At 45.5% G+C, this 18,671-nt stretch overlaps 1 protein-coding gene across 2 annotated transcripts in view; it reads right to left on the bottom strand.

Annotated features, from left to right (window-relative positions):
* The window catches only part of ACAP2 (ArfGAP with coiled-coil, ankyrin repeat and PH domains 2), a 123,545-nt gene that overhangs the window by 104,293 nt on the left and 581 nt on the right, over nucleotides 1-18,671 (bottom strand). The gene's annotated exons all lie outside the window — the stretch shown is intronic.

Genomic DNA, 18,671 nt, shown 5'->3' with positions numbered 1-18,671 from the left:
CCTGTCTGCCAGCAGCTAATGTCAGCATCTGAGCAGCACATGACATCACTGCCATGCACCCTCAGATGCCGAGATGAGCTGCGGGGATATTCACTCCTATCCACGCTGGGACTATGTGCGTGGAGAGGAGTGAATATGCATTTTCTTTATTAGCAAGCACTGTCAATAGCAGCTCATGGTTCCTCTGTGCCCGCTATTAAAGAAAATGCATATTCACTCTTCTCCACTTCCATGGGCGTGGAGAAGAGTGAATATTCATTTACCTTTAGCAGCAAGAACACGTGGTACCTGCAGCAGCGGCTACTGAATGTGCACCGCACCATCGCTGCCGCAACCCCCCAACCCCACCACTATCCACCACCGGAATGTATATACTCGAGCATATACCCGCGTATAAGACAGAGTATAAGCCAAGGGGGGCTTTTTCAGCACAAAAAATCTGCTGAAAAAGTCCGCTTATACTCGAGTATATACGCTACAATGTCACCTGATGTTTTTCTCGGACTCACCTAAACATTAAGCTCTTCATCTAGTAAAATGTGACTTTACTTGTGGGCTGAGCCCCACCATATCTGGCTGATGGGTACAGGATTTTGCCATATTACAATTCCCAATTTATTGTTTCTACATGTATGGTATCAGTGACAGCGTTTCTGCTCTTTTTTCAAATAAAAAAGTATTTACTTTCTAACTGGACAGTATGGCATATGGGCATTTGCTCTCACTGCTAACAGTAAATAATCCAAGGAAGTTCAAAGTTTCACCAAGCCACACTGAGGTCAAATGTTCACGCCAGGAATCCGCTGGAACCGGGAATTCCTTTAACCATTCATATACCTTAAAGAGAAGCTAGAGCTGGACATGAAACACTAAACCACAGTTTAATCAGTTGGTAGAGCCGTTATTTAAAAAAGCAGGCATGTTAAAACTCCATGCAGACAAACAAAATGTGCATCTTGACCAGCACCCTGCATTACAGCTGGCAAACATTAAAAATACCTGATTCACATACACACTTCTCTTTTTGATTTTTTATTTCAGGTCTATTCTTTTGAAAAATAATAAATCAGAATAAAACAGCAACTTCCAACATGTTTTTGCTGCAATTTCTTGCACAACACAAAGTGGCAGCAGTTATGTGCAACCATGAATAACGTCTATTTAAAGAGGATGTCAACTACTGTTACATTGATGTCTGATCGGCCGGGGTCCGATACCTGGCACCCCTGCCGATTAGATGTTATTGGTGGCCGGAAGTACTTACTTGCCGAGCTTGGCTGTCTACTTGTAGTGGCTGCTGCGGGGTACTACACATCTGCCTCCTGACATAGTGGATGTCAGAGCAGGCTGTCACGTGATGCCTGTGAGCGGCCAGCTATAGCGCCACTCACAGGCAATACATACAACTATAGGTAATTACAAAAACACTTATGGGCACATGCTAAATACATTGAGGCAGCTGAAAAAAGTACTGGACAACTCCTTTAATGGCCTATCCTAAGGATGGGCCATCAATGTAAAAGTAGTGGACAAACACTTTAATCTCACCGAGGATATATGGGATTGTTGATCAAGGGATGTTTTATGGTCTTAAAAGGAATCTGTCAGTAGGATCAACCCTCCTAAGCAGTCTATATGTGCATGTATTTTATTCCAGAGATATCCATGTTTTCTTATATGTAGATGATCTGTTAAGATCTGTGGTCCGGACACTGATCTGCATGAGAATCTGCCCTCAGAGATTCTTTAAAATGAAAGGGGAGTTACCAGTATGAGACATGCAACTAACACAGAACAGTAGAACTTTGTCTCATAACAAACATTTAGCAGCTGCAGCTCTCATAGCGCTGCTGTATTGCCTGTGAGCTGGAGGCTGAAGCTGAGAGGACCCGGCAGATGTGTGAGGTATAATCACACACAGCTCTGCAGTGATATCGGGAGAGCAGAGAGCGACCATTACATATCACACTGGTATCTCCCCCTTCATGTAAAATAATCTCTGGAGGCAGATTCTCATACAGATCAGTGTCCGGCCCATAGATATCAACATCTCATTTACATAAAAGACAAACGTGGATTTCTCAGGAATAAGACATCGGATCGCAGATATCAAGTTTTCATTTTATTCAACTTTCTATGACCTGCTTAGAAGGGTTTATCTTAGTGACAGATTCCCTGTAAAGGCTACATCCATATTGTATTCGGTTTTTGTCCTCATCAGTTTTATAACTTCTCTTCAGTGAGTTTGTTCCCAAGCCAATAAAAGTCCCGAGGAAGTTGTTTGTTTTTTAGTTCAAATTACATTCAAATTGATCTCCAAGTAACGGATCTGTGAGACGCAGAAGCAAATCGGAAGATATGTTTAAAGATCTATGGAAGTCTATGGGTCTCTGTGCTGTCCAAGAAAAAGAAAGATTGGACAGCACACGGATGTGTAAATGTAGCTAACGATCCATTTAGATGGGTCAATAATCAGGACCTGTCGGTCACACTAAACAAGCAGGCAACCACCTGACTAACTAGCAAAACACTCCTTTGTTGGGTGTGAGTGTAAGGCTGTGTGCCCACTCGGCGTTTTTTAAACGTTTCCGCAGCGGCAAAAACGCTGCAGAAACGCTTAAAAAATGCTTGGTAGAAGGCCTGCCATGTTCCCCAATGATAATCCGCATGTGCTATGCACATGCTGCGGAAATTTCCGCTGCGGATTATCATTGCGGAAAAAAACTGCGTTTTCGCCGCCATTGACTTGCATTGGAACGCATGTAATCCGCATCACTGTATATGTAGATGCAGAATCCAAGCGTTTCAATGTGCGGATGGTACCTGGGTGTGGAGAAGAGGAGACTCTCCTCCGGACCCGGGTACCATAGAACCTGTAAAAAAATAATAAAATAAAAAATTAATATAATATTTACCTTCTGATGGCCCGCGGTGCACTCGTCTTCACTTGCCGGCAGCTCGCGGTGGACTGAAGGACCTGCGCTGACGTCATAGTCATGTGAAGGCAGGTCCTTCAGTGTAGTGTACCGCAAGCTGCCGGCAAGCCAGGAAGGAGCGAAGCAAGACTCCAGGGGCCATCGGAAGGTAAGTAAGTATAGATTTATTTTTTTAGTTTTTACCATTCTTTAAGGTCACAGTATATAAATCCATGCCGTTTGCATGGATTTATATAGTGTGACCAAGTTGACAAGCACCTTCCAAGTGATGCTAAAATTGCTTGGAAAGAGCTTGTCAACCCGCATGCGGAAATGCATGTGAAGAACGATTCACATCCGCATGTCCCTGGCAGGAAAAAAGCATGGACAATCCGCATCCTGAGCATTTCTGCATAGTGGCAACATAGCTTAACAGGTGAAGTGCTGCCAGTAACTATGGTATTCTTTACACATAGAGCAATCATTCTGTGCATATAGAAATGCGATCAGTCTGTCTATGCAAACTACAAATGGGTCGGCAATCGTCTTGCATATGGCTAATCAGCAGTTTTTAATGGCTTGCATCGTGCCATATACACCCAGCAATAGAGGCAACATTTGGCCATTATATTTTTGTCAGAAAAAAAAAAAAAGTGGGCAGGGTTAGCTTTCTCAGCTCTGCTGTTTTGCTATATCTAAAAGCTCTGATTGTGTCAGAACTGCTGCACCCATTAATCTAAGTGATACATTGTTGGATTTAGGGCCTCTTTGCCTACATCACGCTGCTCTCAGGTGAGGTAGCAAAAACCTGCTGACAGATTCCCTTTAAGTCATTCAGACCGTGTGTACTGCACATGTTCATTCTTTTGAACTTTTCTTTAATGCTTTTAGGCTGAGTTCACACGATGCGTATTTAATGCGTTTCCGCTGCGTTTTTGCAGTTGCGGAAACGCATTAAAAACGCATGGTAGAAGGGCAGCAATGTTCCCCAATTGAAATCCGCATGTGCTGTGCCCATGATGCGGATTTTTCCGCAGCGTAAACGCTGCGCTCAAAAATCCACAGCATGTCATTTAATTTTGCGTAAACGCAGCGTTTTCGCCGCCATTGACTTGCATTAGAACGCGCCAATTCCGCAAGACAGCATCTGTACTTGCGTAATTGGTGCATTCTAATGTGTGGATGGTACCCGGGTGTGGAGGAGAGGAGAGTCTCATCCACACCCAGGTACCATTAAAAAAGCTGTAAAACAAGAATAAAATAAAAAATATATATATACTTACCATCTGTCGGCCCGCGCAGCGCTCCTGCTTGGTTCCCGGCATTTGCAGTGAGTTGAAGGACCTGCGCTGACGTCAGGGTCATGTGACAGGTCACGTGACGCTGACGTCGGCAGGTCTTTCAATTCAAAGTTGCCGGCGAGGGAGAATGGATTGAGCAGGACAGCGCGGGCCATCAGAGGGTAAAGTATACATTTTTTATTTTTAACCATTCTCTCGGGTCACACTATATAAATCCATGCTGTTTGCATGGATTTATATAGTGTGACCTAGTTGTCAAGCACTTTCCAGGTGATGCTAAAATCGCCTGGAAAGCGCTTGTCAATCCACATGCGGAAACGCATGTGAATCCGCATGTATTCCGCAGGAAAAAAGCATGCACAATCTGCATGCGTTTTTTCTGCCAGGGAGATGCAGAAATGATGCAGAAATTTTCTGCTTCATTTCTGCATCGTGTGCACATACCCTTAGGCAGGTTCCTGAGAGGCCCCATCTGAAAATGACATTGTGTGCACATATCCTTGAAGGCTAGGTCCATCTTCCTAACCAATTTGTGTGTCTCAAGTTACTTAAATTCTACAACTTGTAAAACAATGTGCCATAAATGCCTGATAGATACAAGTCCAAAAAGTGAAACTACGGTATGACTATCTCTAGAATGGGGTTCGCCAACCCCAGCCTCGTGGGCGATGTGAATGGAGAGTTGGTCACGTGTGCAGGGCTCTCAACACTTACATATAAGGGAATTTTGAAAAAAGCCAAACAAGCAATTCTTGATCTAAGTGTAGGACCTACAGGTGGGGTCCTCTTCTATCAGATATACATGGCATATCTCCTAGATATAACTTATTAAATTCACCACTGCTTGGACAATTGTGATAACACCATTATGGTCTCTCATCAGTCATTGTTAATTTGGTTGGTTGGTGTGGCGACGTCTTGCTGTATGAGCCTCAGCGGTCAGGCCAATGAATTGCTGCATTGGTCACTTGCAATTTTATTTTTTTATATCAAACAACCCTTCTAAAACACAAAACCATGTAAGCTGTAAAGCTATGTTAACACATTGCGCTTTTTCAGGGGGGGTTTCTGCAGCAAAACCTGATCTCTTGCCAGGAAGGTTTGTTCAGGATTTTGCTTGTTTTTTTTCCTGCGTTTTTTTTTTTACTGTCCTTTTGTCTCATCTCATCTCAATCTCATTTTATTTCATCAGGTTTTGGCACAAAAAACGCAAAAAAAACAAAACTGACTCCTGCAGGGGAGGAGTCCTGAGGAGACAATTTGCATATTCTCACTGCATTTTGGGATAAGTGAAGAGTCTCCGCGAGCTCAAAGAACACTGGATTTTGGCCGTTGGAGCTGAAAGGAGGACATCAGTGAACCAGGGGAGGAGTCCTGAGGAGACAATTTGCATATTCTCACTGCATTTCGGGATAAGTGAAGAGTCTCCGCGAGCGGTGAACCGCACGCCGTCTCATAACATATCAACAATAAGAACATGGAAGAGTCCAGGAGCCATTTGGTGAGCTGCATATCCCGCTACATGTTCACAGACAAGCTAGTGGAAAAGCCAAACTTCACATGCCAGAAATGCAAGCTTGTGTCCCTGTTGGAGGAAAAGTTGCAAAATCTAGAAGAGAGGTTAACTACCTTGAAAATCATTAAGGAAGGTGAAGAGTTCTTAGAGCAGAATTATCTCTTCATGATACAGAAAGAGAAGAAATTCGAACTGCACCTGACGAAACAGAGGAATGGAAGCATGTGACCCACAGAAGCAGGAGGATCGAGAGGCAGTCAGCACCCATACTGCTCAGGAACCAGTACCAGGCTCTCACGCAGGAGAACCATGAAGAAATACAGCAAGATAAGACTTTGCCCACAATGAAGAACCTTGTAAGCCCTCAAAATCCTCCTGGATGGAGAAAGAAAAATGTTGAGAAGAAAAAACGGAGAGTGGTGGTCATGGAGATTCCCAGTTGAAAGGAACAGAGGCAGCTATCTGCAGACCAGACATAACCTCAAGAGAAATGTGCTGTCTTCCAGGAGCAAAAATTAAAGATGTGTCTGACAGGATATCAAGACTCTTCAGACCTACAGATCACTACCCATTCCTGCTAATACATGTGGGGACAAATGACACCACAAGAAAGGACCTGGAAACCATCTGCAGTGACTTTGAAGACTTAAGCAAGAAAATGAAAGAATTGGGAGAGCAGGTGGTCTTCTCATCCATCCTTCCAGTGGATGGCCATGGAACAATGAGGTGGAATAAGATTCTACAGGTGGACAACTGGCTACGTCGATGGTGCCGTCAACAAGGATTTGGATTTCTGGATCACGGAATGAATTACCTATACGATGGACTACTTGCTAGAGATGGGGTGCACCTTACGAAGACTGGAAAACGTGTATTTGGAAGTCGCCTTGCTACACTCATCAGGAGAGCTTTAAACTAGAACAATGTGGGAAGGGAAGCAAAAGGCCAGAAAAAGATATACAGCTGACAAATACTATTGAGACCTCTGCTACTGGAAGTGGAAAGGAAGAACAAAGGCAAAAAAAATTAAATAATAAAACTATGGGAGGAAGAGAAACCAATCACAAACTAAAATGTTTTTATACAAATGCACAAAGCATGGGCAACAAACAAGGAGAATTGGAACTACTAACGCAGGAAAAGGAATATGTCGTCATTGGAATCACTGAAACTTGGTGGGACGATACACATGATTGGAATACAAGGCTAAAAGGATACAACTTATTTGCAAGAAACAGACTTGATAAACGAGGAGGAGGTGTCGCATTGTATGTTAGAAAAGCGTATAGCTGCACAGAGATTGAAGCTTCAGAGACTGGGAGTTCTGTGGAAACTGTTTGGGTAAGAATACAAGGAGAGAACAACGGAAAGGACACCATTGTAGGCATTTACTACAGGCCACCTGGGCAAGCTGAAGATATGGATGAACTCTTTATGTATCAAATCACCAAGTTCTCCAAAAAGTATGACGTAGTGCTGTGGTCATGGGAGATTTCAACTATCCAGACATTTGTTGGGAATCTCTCTCAAGTAAAGCCAACAGGTCAAGCAAATTCTTATCCTCTCTTGCTGACAACTTTATCTTCCAAAAGGTAGGGGAGAAAACAAGGGGATCTGCTACTTTGGATCTAATCCTTATAAACAGGGAGGAAATGGTTGAGGAGGTAAAAGTGGCTGGAACCCTAGGAGGCAGCGATCATGCTATTATAGAATTTTGGATAACTACACTGTGTGCAGAATTATTAGGCAAGTTGTATTTTAGAGGATTATTTTTATTATTGATCAACAACTATGTTCTCAATCAACCGAAAAGACTCAAATATCCAAGCTTAATATTTTTGGAAGTTGGAGTGGGGTTTTTTTAGATTTGGCTATCTTAGGAGGATATCTGTTTGTGCAGGTAACTATTACTGTGCAGAATTATTAGGCAACTTAATAAAAACCAAATATAATCCCATCTCACTTGTTTATTTTCATCAGGTAAACCAATATCAGTGCACAAAATGTAGAAATAAACATTTCTGACATGCAAAAACAAAAACCCAAAAAATTAGTGATCACTATAGCCACCTTTCTTTATGATGACACTCAACAGCCTTCTATCCATAGATTCTGTCAGTTGCTTGATCTGTTTTCCATCAACATTGCGTGCAGCAGCCACCACAGCCTCCCAGACACTGTTCCGAGAGGTGTACTGTTTTCCCTCCCTGTAGATCTCACATTTTATGATGGACCACAGGTTCTCTATGGGGTTCAGATCAGGTGAACAAGGGGGCCATGTCATTATTTTTTCTTCTTTTATACCTTTACTGGCCAGCCACGCTGTGGAGTAGTTGGATGCATGTGATGGAGCATTGTCCTGCATGAAAATCATGTTTTTCTTGAACGATACAGACTTCTTCCTGTACCACTGCTTGAAGAAGTTGTCTTCCAGAAACTGGCAGTAGGTCTGGGAGTTGAGCTTCACTCCATCCTCAACCCGAAAAGGTCCCACAAGTTCATCTTGATGATACCAGCCCATACCAGTACCCCACCTCCATCTTGCTGGCGTCTGAGTCAGAGTGGAGCTCTCTGCCCTTTACTGATCCAGCCTCTGGCCCATCCATTTGGCCCATCAAGAGTCACTCTCATTTCATCAGTCCATAAAACTTTTGAAAAATCAGTCTTAAGATATTTCTTGGCCCATTCTTGACGTTTTATCTTATGTTTCTTGTTCAAAGGTGGTCGTTTTTCAGCCTTCCTTAACTTGGCCATGTCCCTGAGTATCGCACACCTTGTGCTTTTTGATACTCCAGTAACGTTGCAGCTCTGAAATATGGCAAAACTGGTGGCGAATGGCATCTTGGCAGCTTCACACTTGATTTTCCTCAATTCATGGGCAGTTATTTTGCGCCTTTTTTGGCCAACACGCTTCTTGCGACCCTGTTGGCTATTTGCCATGAAACGCTTGATTGTTAGGTGATCACGCTTCAAAAGTTTGGAAATTTCAAGACTGCTGCATCCCTCTGCAAGTCATCTCACAATTTTGGACTTTTCAGAGCCCGTCAAATCTCTCTTCTGACCCATTTTGCCAAAGGAAAGGAAGTTGCCTAATAATTAAGCACACCTTATATAGGGTGTTGATGTCATTAGTCAACACCCCTCCTCATTACAGAGATGCACATCACCAGATTTACTTAATTGGTAGTTGGCTCTCAAGCCTATGCAGCTTGGAGTAGGACAACATGTATAAAAAGTATCATGTGATCAAAATACTCATTTGCCTAATAATTCGGCACACAGTGTAGAGGAGGAAGACATGTGAAGACTCAAACTTCGAGGTTAGATTTCAGAAAGGCTGATTTTAAGCGACTCAGAGAATAGGAGGGATCCAATGGCTGGATGTCCTTAAGGACAAAAATATCCAGGAAGGATGGGAAATTTTTAAAAATGAGATTCTCAAAGCACAATCGTTAACAATCCCAAAAAGTAGCAAGAATGGGAAGCATTTAAGGAAACCAGGATGGATGAACACAGAACTTAAACACATGCTAAAAACAAAGAAAGAAATGTTTATCAAATGGAAAGAGGGAGGCATATCTAAAGAAGATTATAATGCAGTTTGCAGATCCTGCAGGACACGTATCAGGTTAGCTAAAGCTGACAATGAATTAAGGCTTGCAAGAGATGTAAAAAGCAATAAAAAAGTATGTTGGGGGTATGTCAAAAGTAAAAGAAAAGTCAAAGATGCTATAGGATTTTTACAGGATGAAAATGGTGAAATGGTAAGAAAGGATGTTGAGAAGGCCGAACTTTTTAATTCCTATTTTGCATTTGTTTTCTCTCAGAAAGATAATGTAACATCAACTGATCTATTCTGAGGAATAGAAGAATCCAAGTTATCTGTAAACAGAGAGATTGTGAGGGAATATTTAGCTAACATAAATGAGATCAAGTCTCCAGGTCCAGATGAATTACACCCCAGAGTACTGAAGGAGATCGTAGAAGAAATTTTAGAATCACTTCATAATCTTTGAAAATTCTTGGAGAACAGAAGTCCCAGAAGAATGGAGAAGAGCAAATGTTGTTCCTATCTTCAAAAAGGGGAAGAAGGTGGACCCAGGGAACTATAGGCCGGTGAATCTGACTTCTATACCAGGAAAGATCTTTGAACAAATTATTAAACAACATGTATGTAAGTACCTGGATAAGAATGAAGTGATTAACCAGAGTCAGCATGGGTTTGTAACTAACAAGTCATGTCAGACTAACTTAATTTCCTTCTATGACAGAATCACTGACTGGGTAGATCAGGGAAATGCTGTAGATATAGTATAACTTGACTTTAGCAAAGCATTTGACAAAGTATCTCACGACATCCTTATTGAAAACATGACCAAGTATGGAATGGACAAGGCAACTGTTAGGTGGATTCATAACTGGCTTAGTGATCGGACTCAAAGAGTGGTCGTAAATGGCTTCACATCCAGTTGGATGAATGTCTCAAGTGGGACACCACAGGGCTCTGTCCTGGGACCTGTATTGTTCAACATCTTTATCAATGATTTAGATGAAGGAATTGAGGGTAAACAGATTAAATTTGCTGATGACACAAAGCTAGGAGGGATAGCTAATACTAGAGAAGAGAGAGGATTCAAAAAGACCTAAATAAACTGGAGCAGTGGGCAGTAACTAACAAAATGTTTTTTAACAGGGAAAAATGCAAAATACTACATCTGGGCAATAAAAATGAAAAACGCATATACAAAATGGGAGGAATAGAGCTAAGCAACAATACATGTGAAAAAGACTTAGGTATACTAATAGACTGAACATGAGTCAACAGTGTGATGCAGCAGCAAAAAAGGCAAATACAATTCTGAGATGTATTAACAGAAGCATACAGTCTAGATCACGTGAAGTCATTATCGGACTTTACTCCTCTTTGGTCAGACCTCATCTGGAATACTGCATCCAGTTTGGGCACCACATTTTAAAAAAGACATCGACAAACTGGAGCAAGTTCAGAGAAGAGCGACCAGAATGGTGACCGGTCTGCAAACCATGCCCTATGAGGAACGTTTAAGGCCCCGTCACACTTAGCGACGCTGCAACGATCCCGACAACGATACGACCTGTCAGGGATCGTTGCTGAACTGTCAAACAGGCAGGCTCACCAACGATCAGGGGAGCAGCGACATTTTGGAAAGAATCTTTCCACGATGTCCTGCTCCTGGTTACCAGCCTGCTGCTGAAGCAGGAGCAGGGTGGTAACCATGGTAAACATCGGGTTACTAGGGGCACACGCGCACCTAGTAACCCGATGTTTACCATGGTTACCACTCTGCTACAGTGAGCGGGAGGTTACCGCTCACTTTAGCAGGCTCGTAACCATGATAAACAACGGGTTACTAGGTGCGCGTGTGCCCCTAGTAACCCGATGTTTATCATGGTTACCAGCCTGCTAAAGTGAGCGGTAACCTCCCGCTCACTGTAGCAGAGTGGTAACCATGGTAAACAACGGGTTACTAGGTGCGCGTGTGCCCCTAGTAACCCGATGTTTACCATGGTTACCAGCCTGATCGCTGCTCCCGCTGGTCACGCACAGCGATGTGCGCTGACCAGCGGGAGGGCAACGCCAAAAAAATGGTCCAGGACACTTTGCAGCGATCAGCGACCTCACAGCAGGGGCCTGATCGCTGCAAAGTGACAAACATAGCGACATCGCTGGTGAGGCCGCTGTTGCGTCACCAAAATCGTGACACAGCAGCGATCTCGCTATGTGAGACGGGGGCTTTACAGGATTTGGGAATGTTTAGCTTGCAAAAAAGAAGACTGAGAGGAGACTTAATAGCTGTCTACAAATATCTCAAGGGCTGTCACATTGAAGAAGGATCATCTTTATTCTAATTTGCACAAGGAAAGACTAGAAGCAATGGGATGAAACTGAATGGGAGGAGACACAGATTAGATATTAGAAAAAACTTTTTGACAGTTAGGGTGATTAATGAGTGGAACAGGCTGCCACGAGAGGTGGCGAGTTCCCCTTCAATGGACGTCTTCAAACAAAGGCTGGACAGACATCTGTCTGAGATGATTTAGTGAATCCTGCTTTGAGCAGGGGGTTGGACCAGATGACCCAGGAGGTCCCCTCCAACTCTACCATTCTATGATTCTATGATTATTGGTGCGTTTTTTCACCATTCATTACTTCCAATCGGTGAAAAACACTGAAAGAAGTGACATACTCTATTCTGCAAAAAAAAAAAAAACATGCAAAGCACAAAATACTGATGAAACAAAAACCAAGATTTCTGGAATCTCATAGACTTTGCTGGTACTGTAAAACGCAGCAGAAAATTTGCATAAAAAAAAACAATGAAAAACTGCAATGTGTAAACATAGCCTAACAGTTTTTTTTAAATGACATGGAGAAGAAGGAGGAGGAGGAGAGCCAGGAGGTCATAAGACTTGTTTTCTGGAATAAAAAAAAAACATGATAAACAGATGAAATAATGGATGCTAATATATTCCAATATGTTTTCATCAGTCTTCCATAGAGTACAGTGTTATAAAAAAAATGGATCAGTTTTTCATTTTGTTTTTTCGTTCTTCTTCCAAAAGAAAACTGGTATATGCACAAACGTAAATCATATGGATTCCAATTTGTCATAGATTATAATGGGAAAAACCTAAGTACAAATGTATCCATTTAAATATTATTTTTACAGTACAAGCGAATAAGTCAAGTAGACCACAAAAACGTGGAGCGAAGCAGAAGACCTTACAGAGTGGTTTTACTTCCTGATACAGTTCTGACCAGATCAGACAGCCACAAAAATGTATTATAAGATCTTTGGGCTTATGGTTCAAAGTTTTCCTTTTGCACATAAACCATCACATGAAAACAGCGCACAAACACAAACAAGCCTTAGATTCGCATTTTACTGAGCAACACAGATTTTCCTATGTCAGGTTTCCACTTCCCTTCCAGAGAATTAATTCAAAAGAAAAATGCCGTCTGCAGGGTCAAAAATGGAGAAAACCTACACTTCTTCTAAAAGTGGGGAGTGTAACCGATGGTCAGTGGATGACTCACTATACAAACCTTGTCTGTCTCCATCATTCACTTTGTGGAGGACACTCATCAGTGTTTTGGATCTGAGTTCCATTAGTGTTTCATTGGTGATTGAAAAGCTTCTTCTATCCCCTGCAATGTTAATCATGGGCAACACACTGACAGAACACTGATGCCATCCAAGTGCGGTCTGTGATTTTTGTGGACCAATAGAATTATATGGGTAATTTTAATCTGTGACTGGGATCAAAAACATTCATTCAAAAAGTCATTTTTTGTGGACCACCCCATAGTCTCTAACGAGTACATGTTCTATCCACGAAAAACTGTAATAGAGCACATGTGAATGAAGCCTTAGGCTGTGGCTATATGGCGACGTGCCGTGAGACTATTTTGGTTTGGGGATTTTGCTCTAATAGAACAGCCAAGTCGCAGGCAAATTGCAATCACAAAAATGTGTATGGCCAAGGATTCACACGCAACCAACGATAGAAAATCCAATACATTTGGAAACATTTGTGATTGTCGCAATGCGATGCCATGGAAGATTAGTAGAGGTGCCCCTCAATGTTGTGCAACACATGTGGCTGAGTTTAGGGGTGCAAGATTAAGCCAAAGTGAAAAACACAATTTACATGGTCCTTTTTTGCTTCCTGAATTCAGTGCAACATTAACATGAAAAATGAGTAAATTACGTTGCTTAAGCGGAGTTTTCTGCGGCCGGAGAAGGCACCGTGTGGTTTATAGTGACTTCTGTGACTACCGATCTTCCAGCTGAGCCTTACTAATAACTAAGGGACAGCCTCAGTGCGAGAAGTCCCAGGATACACAAGACCCCTCATGACGCAGTCGAGGGTGGATCACTGCTGAAATATATACAGACTTATTTCCTTCCTTCATTAGATAAGCATTTTTGAAGAGTTTCCCTTTTTTCCTTCTCACTGCATTAATACAAAGATGCGTAAAAGTATAAAAAATGCAACAGAGCTGATGTTGTTGTTTGACAAACACAAATAACACAGATAAGTTGTGCCAAGAGTCTAAAGATGTTTATCTAAAGCTGGCCATACACATACAAATGAGTGCTCATCGGACTCCAACACACATAACATTCAGAGAAAGCTGCTCCTGGACACCTTATCTACTAGGAGAACAAAGGGTTGGGTTTAAATTCAAAGTGTCTGATCCTTGTCTCTGCCACCATCTATGGAGGGAGAATCAACTGATCTCAGTATCTGCAGGGTTGTCTAATGTGTATGGAGACCTCCAGATGTTCAGAAAAAAATAGGGATCAAGAAGGTGAATCTACTACATGGGACATAAGCAGCTACCACGGGTGTCTGGCATAGGCTTACTCCCATCATCCCTCTGAGATGGCTGTCCAGTAAAGGAGCAACAGGCTGACAGCAATCTAATGTGCAGAGCAGCCTTACTGCCCGCTCCCCTTACTCAGAACACAAGCATGTTTAGCACAGTCACAGGGCAACCATTACAGGATGCCATCACATTGTACATCTTTGGGCAGCACGGCATAGAGAAGGAGAAGCAGAGCAGAATAATATATAGGTTTATAGGAAAAGATCGAGTATGAGGGCAGGTGCAGGCAGACGAAGATTCTCCCATCCGAGTGTGAGCATAAAGTTCTCCAGTTTTCCATCTTCTCCATTGTGTCAGTCTGTGGAAATCGGACTGAACTAAGATGACATCTGAGTGCAGTATGATTTCCACGGATGAGTGCAATCCGAATGACAGATCAGACTGACATGTGCATGGCCCCATAGACCAACATTGGTCCGGGTGCGACCTGGTGTTTTGTTGTATCGCACTAGGACCAATAACATTGTCATCTGCACCTGCCCTTACTTGTATTTTAACTAGGGTTGAGCGAGTATGTTCTGTCCGAGTATGCTCGGGCCGAGCTCCGAGTATTTACAGCTGCTCGGTGATATGGTTAAATCGCTCCCGTGTGCATGATTTACAACTGTTTGACAGCTTAAATACATGTGAGGAATGTGTAAGAAATAGACATTCCTCACATGTAATAAAGCTGTCAAACAGTTGCAAATCATGCACACGGGAGCGATTTAACCATATCACCGAGCAGCTGTAAATACTCGGAGCTCGGCCCGAGCATACTCGGCGAAAGGCTTAATAGGACATACTCAACACTAATTTTAACCATTCAAATCCTTCGTGGACTGGACTCTTGTATATCATTAGGTATACAAGAGTCCAGTAGGCGGTCCTACTCAGTGATTGACAGGTACCTCTGTATGCACAGTTAGATTCTGTTTACACGGACACACCAGCAGAACTAAGTGACCACAGAACGGTAAACATTTAATGGATCGGTGGTCGGATAATTGCCTACTTACACATGCAGACTGCAGTAAAGGATGAGCACTGTGCGATCTGTAGCAGATCACTCAGTGCACATTGGTGGCCATAGCTCATCAGCAGTGCGAGTCCACTTGATAAAGGAGATGCACCAGTGAGTACGATATTTTTTGACCTGTACAAAGGATCATTTCACCTAATGAACGAGTGTTTTGTTCTTTTATCGGGTCATCAGCGCCTGTTTACACTGAAAGATTATTGTGATTGAGCATTTTTAGGAACGTTTATCCATGATAACCTTTCAGTGTAAATGCTATAGGGAAGACTGTCGATCACCGACGATAGGGCCGCCCACTGGACTCTTAGGCTATGTGCCCACGATGCAGAAATGAAGCAGAAAATTTCTGCAGCGTTTCTGCATGGTCTTGGCAGTCAAAAACAATTGCGGATTTTACACGCATTTTTACATGCGGATTTGACTTGGGTTTTTCAAGTCCATTGGGACCTCAAATCCGCATGCAGGAACGCACAAATAATGGACACGCTGCAGATTTTTCCGCAAGGAAAATCCGCTGTGGAAAAATCCGCAGCATGGGCACAGAACATGCAGATTTTCATTGGGGATTATGGGGCACGTATTACCAAGCGTTTTTAAAGCGTTTCTGCTGCGGAAATTCCGCATCAAAAACGCTTGAAAAACGCATAGTGGGCACATAACGTTATGGATACAAACACCTGGAATTTCAATGAATAAAATACAAGTTATACTGAAACTTTCCCCTCAAACGTGTACCAGCCCGCTCGCTCAGCTCCTCTGTAACATCCTGCCGGCAGAGCTGATGCCATTTTTCCACATGACGAGTTCCTTATAAGTAGCGACACCAGAAAATAATCTTTGGAAGAATATCTGAATGTATCAGGTGTCACCGGCAGGAGTGAGAAATTCCACAATTATTCCATTAGGTGACGGTCAGACTTGCCTGGTTGCGTCTAGAAGAACCAGCTGCGCCAGCTAAGTGGGTGCACACATGGTGCCCACTACAGTATGTCAGGTACAAAATATGAAATGCAGAGATCAAAAGCAAAGCTTATTCCGATATGAGGCCGCCCTCCGATTAGCTGCAGAGGGGAACTTCCAGGCACCAGGATTTTTTTTATTGTTACCAATTAGTCACCCACGTCAGTGACTACAGAGGACGGTGGACGGGTTCTGCGCCGTCCTCACATAGACACAGAGGAGAAGTGATCAATAACACAAGCATAGCCAATGTATAAGGTGGCCGAGCACCAGGGAAGAGAATACAAACCCCACAATCTGCCATCCAGGGTCTGCGCTCGGCCACCACTAGCCTTTTCCCCACAATTATGAATCCTTTATAGGGTAAAAACACGCTGTTATGGCCCCATACAATGCCGCCAGCTGCCTGTACCTTGCCCCAGCCACCCCCATACCCAGCCCCTCGTACCCTGCTGCCAGATCCCTATACCCAGCGCTCGCCCCCCTTACCCTGCCCCAGCACCTCCATACCCGAATGCCAGCTCCCTGTACCTTGTCCCTCGTACCCTGCTGCCAGCTCCCTATACCCTGCTGCCAGCTCTCTGTACCCTGCGCTCGCCCCCCTATACCCGGCTGCCAGCTCCCTGTACCTTGTCCCTCGTACCCTGCTGCCAGCTCTCTGTACCCTGCGCTCGCCCCCCTTACCCTGCTGCCTGCTCTCTGTACCCTGCGCTAGCCCCCCTTACCCTGCCCCAGCCCCTCCATACCCGGCTGCCAGCTCCCTGTAACTTGTCCCTCGTACCCTGCTGCCAGCTCTCTGTATCCTGCGCTCGCCCCCCTTACCCTGCTGCCTGCTCTCTGTACCCTGCGCTAGCCCCCCTTACCCTGCCCCAGCCCCTCCATACCCGGCTGCCAGCTACCTGTACCTTGTCCCTCGTACCCTGCTGCCAGCTCTCTGTACCCTGCGCTCGCACCCCTTACTCTGCTGCCTGCTCTCTGTACCCTGCGCTCGCCCCCCTTACCCTGCTGCCTGCTCTCTGTACCCTACGCTAGCCCCCCTTACCCTGCCCCAGCCCCTCCATACCCGGCTGCCAGCTCCCTGTACCTTGTCCCTCGTACCCTGCTGACAGCTCTCTGTACCCTGCGCTCGCCCCCCTTACCCTGCTGCCTGCTCTCTGTACCCTGCGCTAGCCCCCCTTACCCTGCCCCAGCCCCTCCATACCCGTCTGCCAGCTCCCTGTACCTTGTCCCTCGTACCCTGCTGCCAGCTCTCTGTACACTGCGCTTGCCCCCCTTACCCTGCTGCCTGTACCCTGCGCTAGCCCCCCTTACCCTGCTGCCTGCTCCCTGTACGCTGCGCTCGCCCCCCTTACCCTGCTGCCTGCTCTCTGTACCCTGCGCTCGCCCCCCTTACCCTGCTGCCTGCTCTCTGTACCCTGCGCTCGCCCCCTTACCCTGCTGCCTGCTCTCTGTACCCTGCGCTCGCCCCCCTTACCCTGCTGCCTGCTCTCTGTACCCTGCGATCGCCCCCCTTACCCTGCTGCCTGCTCTCTGTACCCTGCGCTCGCCCCCCTTACCCTGCTGCCTGCTCTCTGTACCCTGCCCCAGCACCTCGTTCCCTGCTGCCTGCTCCCTGTACCCTGCGCTCGCCCCCCTTACCCTGCTGCCTGCTCTCTGTACCCTGCGCTCGCCCCCTTACCCTGCTGCCTGCTCTCTGTACCCTACGCTCGGCCCCCTTACCCTGCTGCCTGCTCTCTGTACCCTGCGCTCACCCCCCTTACCCTGCTGCCTGCTCTCTGTACCCTGCGCTCGCCCCCCTTACCCTGCTGCCTGCTCTCTGTACCCTGCCCCAGCACCTCGTTCCCTGCTGCCTGCTCCCTGTACCCTGCGCTCACCCCCCTTACCCTGCTGCCTGCTCCCTGTACCCTGCGCTCGCCCCCCTTACCCTGCTGCCTGCTCTCTGTACCCTGCGCTAGCCCCCCTTACCCTGCTGCCTGCTCTCTGTACCCTGCGCTCGCCCCCCTTACCCTGCTGCCTGCTCTCTGTACCCTGCGCTCGCACCCCTTACCCTGCTGCCTGCTCTCTGTACCCTGCCCCAGCCCCTCGTTCCCTGCTGCCTGCTCCCTGTACCCTGCGCTAACCCCCCTTACCCTGCTGCCTGCTCTCTGTACCCTGCGCTCGCCCCCCTTACCCTGCTGCCTGCTCTCTGTACCCTGCGCTTGCCCCCCTTACCCTGCTGCCTGCTCTCTGTACCCTGCGCTCGCCCCCCTTACCCTGCTGCCTGCTCTCTGTACCCTGCGCTCGCACCCCTTACCCTGCTGCCTGCTCTCTGTACCCTGCCCCAGCCCCTCGTTCCCTGCTGCCTGCTCCCTGTACCCTGCGCTAGCCCCCCTTACCCTGCTGCCTGCTCCCCTTACCCTGCTGCCTGCTCTCTGTACCCTGCGCTCGCCCCCCTTACCCTGCTGCCTGCTCTCTGTACCCTGCGCTAGCCCCTCCATACCCGGCTGCCAGCTCCCTGTACCTTGTCCCTCATACCCTGCTGCCAGCT

This window comes from Phyllobates terribilis, unplaced genomic scaffold (genome assembly GCF_046119375.1).
Source record: "Phyllobates terribilis strain yellow unplaced genomic scaffold, ASM4611937v1 Scaffold_3__8_contigs__length_932513732, whole genome shotgun sequence".
Taxonomy (NCBI): domain Eukaryota; kingdom Metazoa; phylum Chordata; class Amphibia; order Anura; family Dendrobatidae; genus Phyllobates; species Phyllobates terribilis.
The sequence above is the reverse complement of the archived record's forward strand: the minus strand, read 5'-3'. Positions and strand labels throughout refer to the sequence as shown.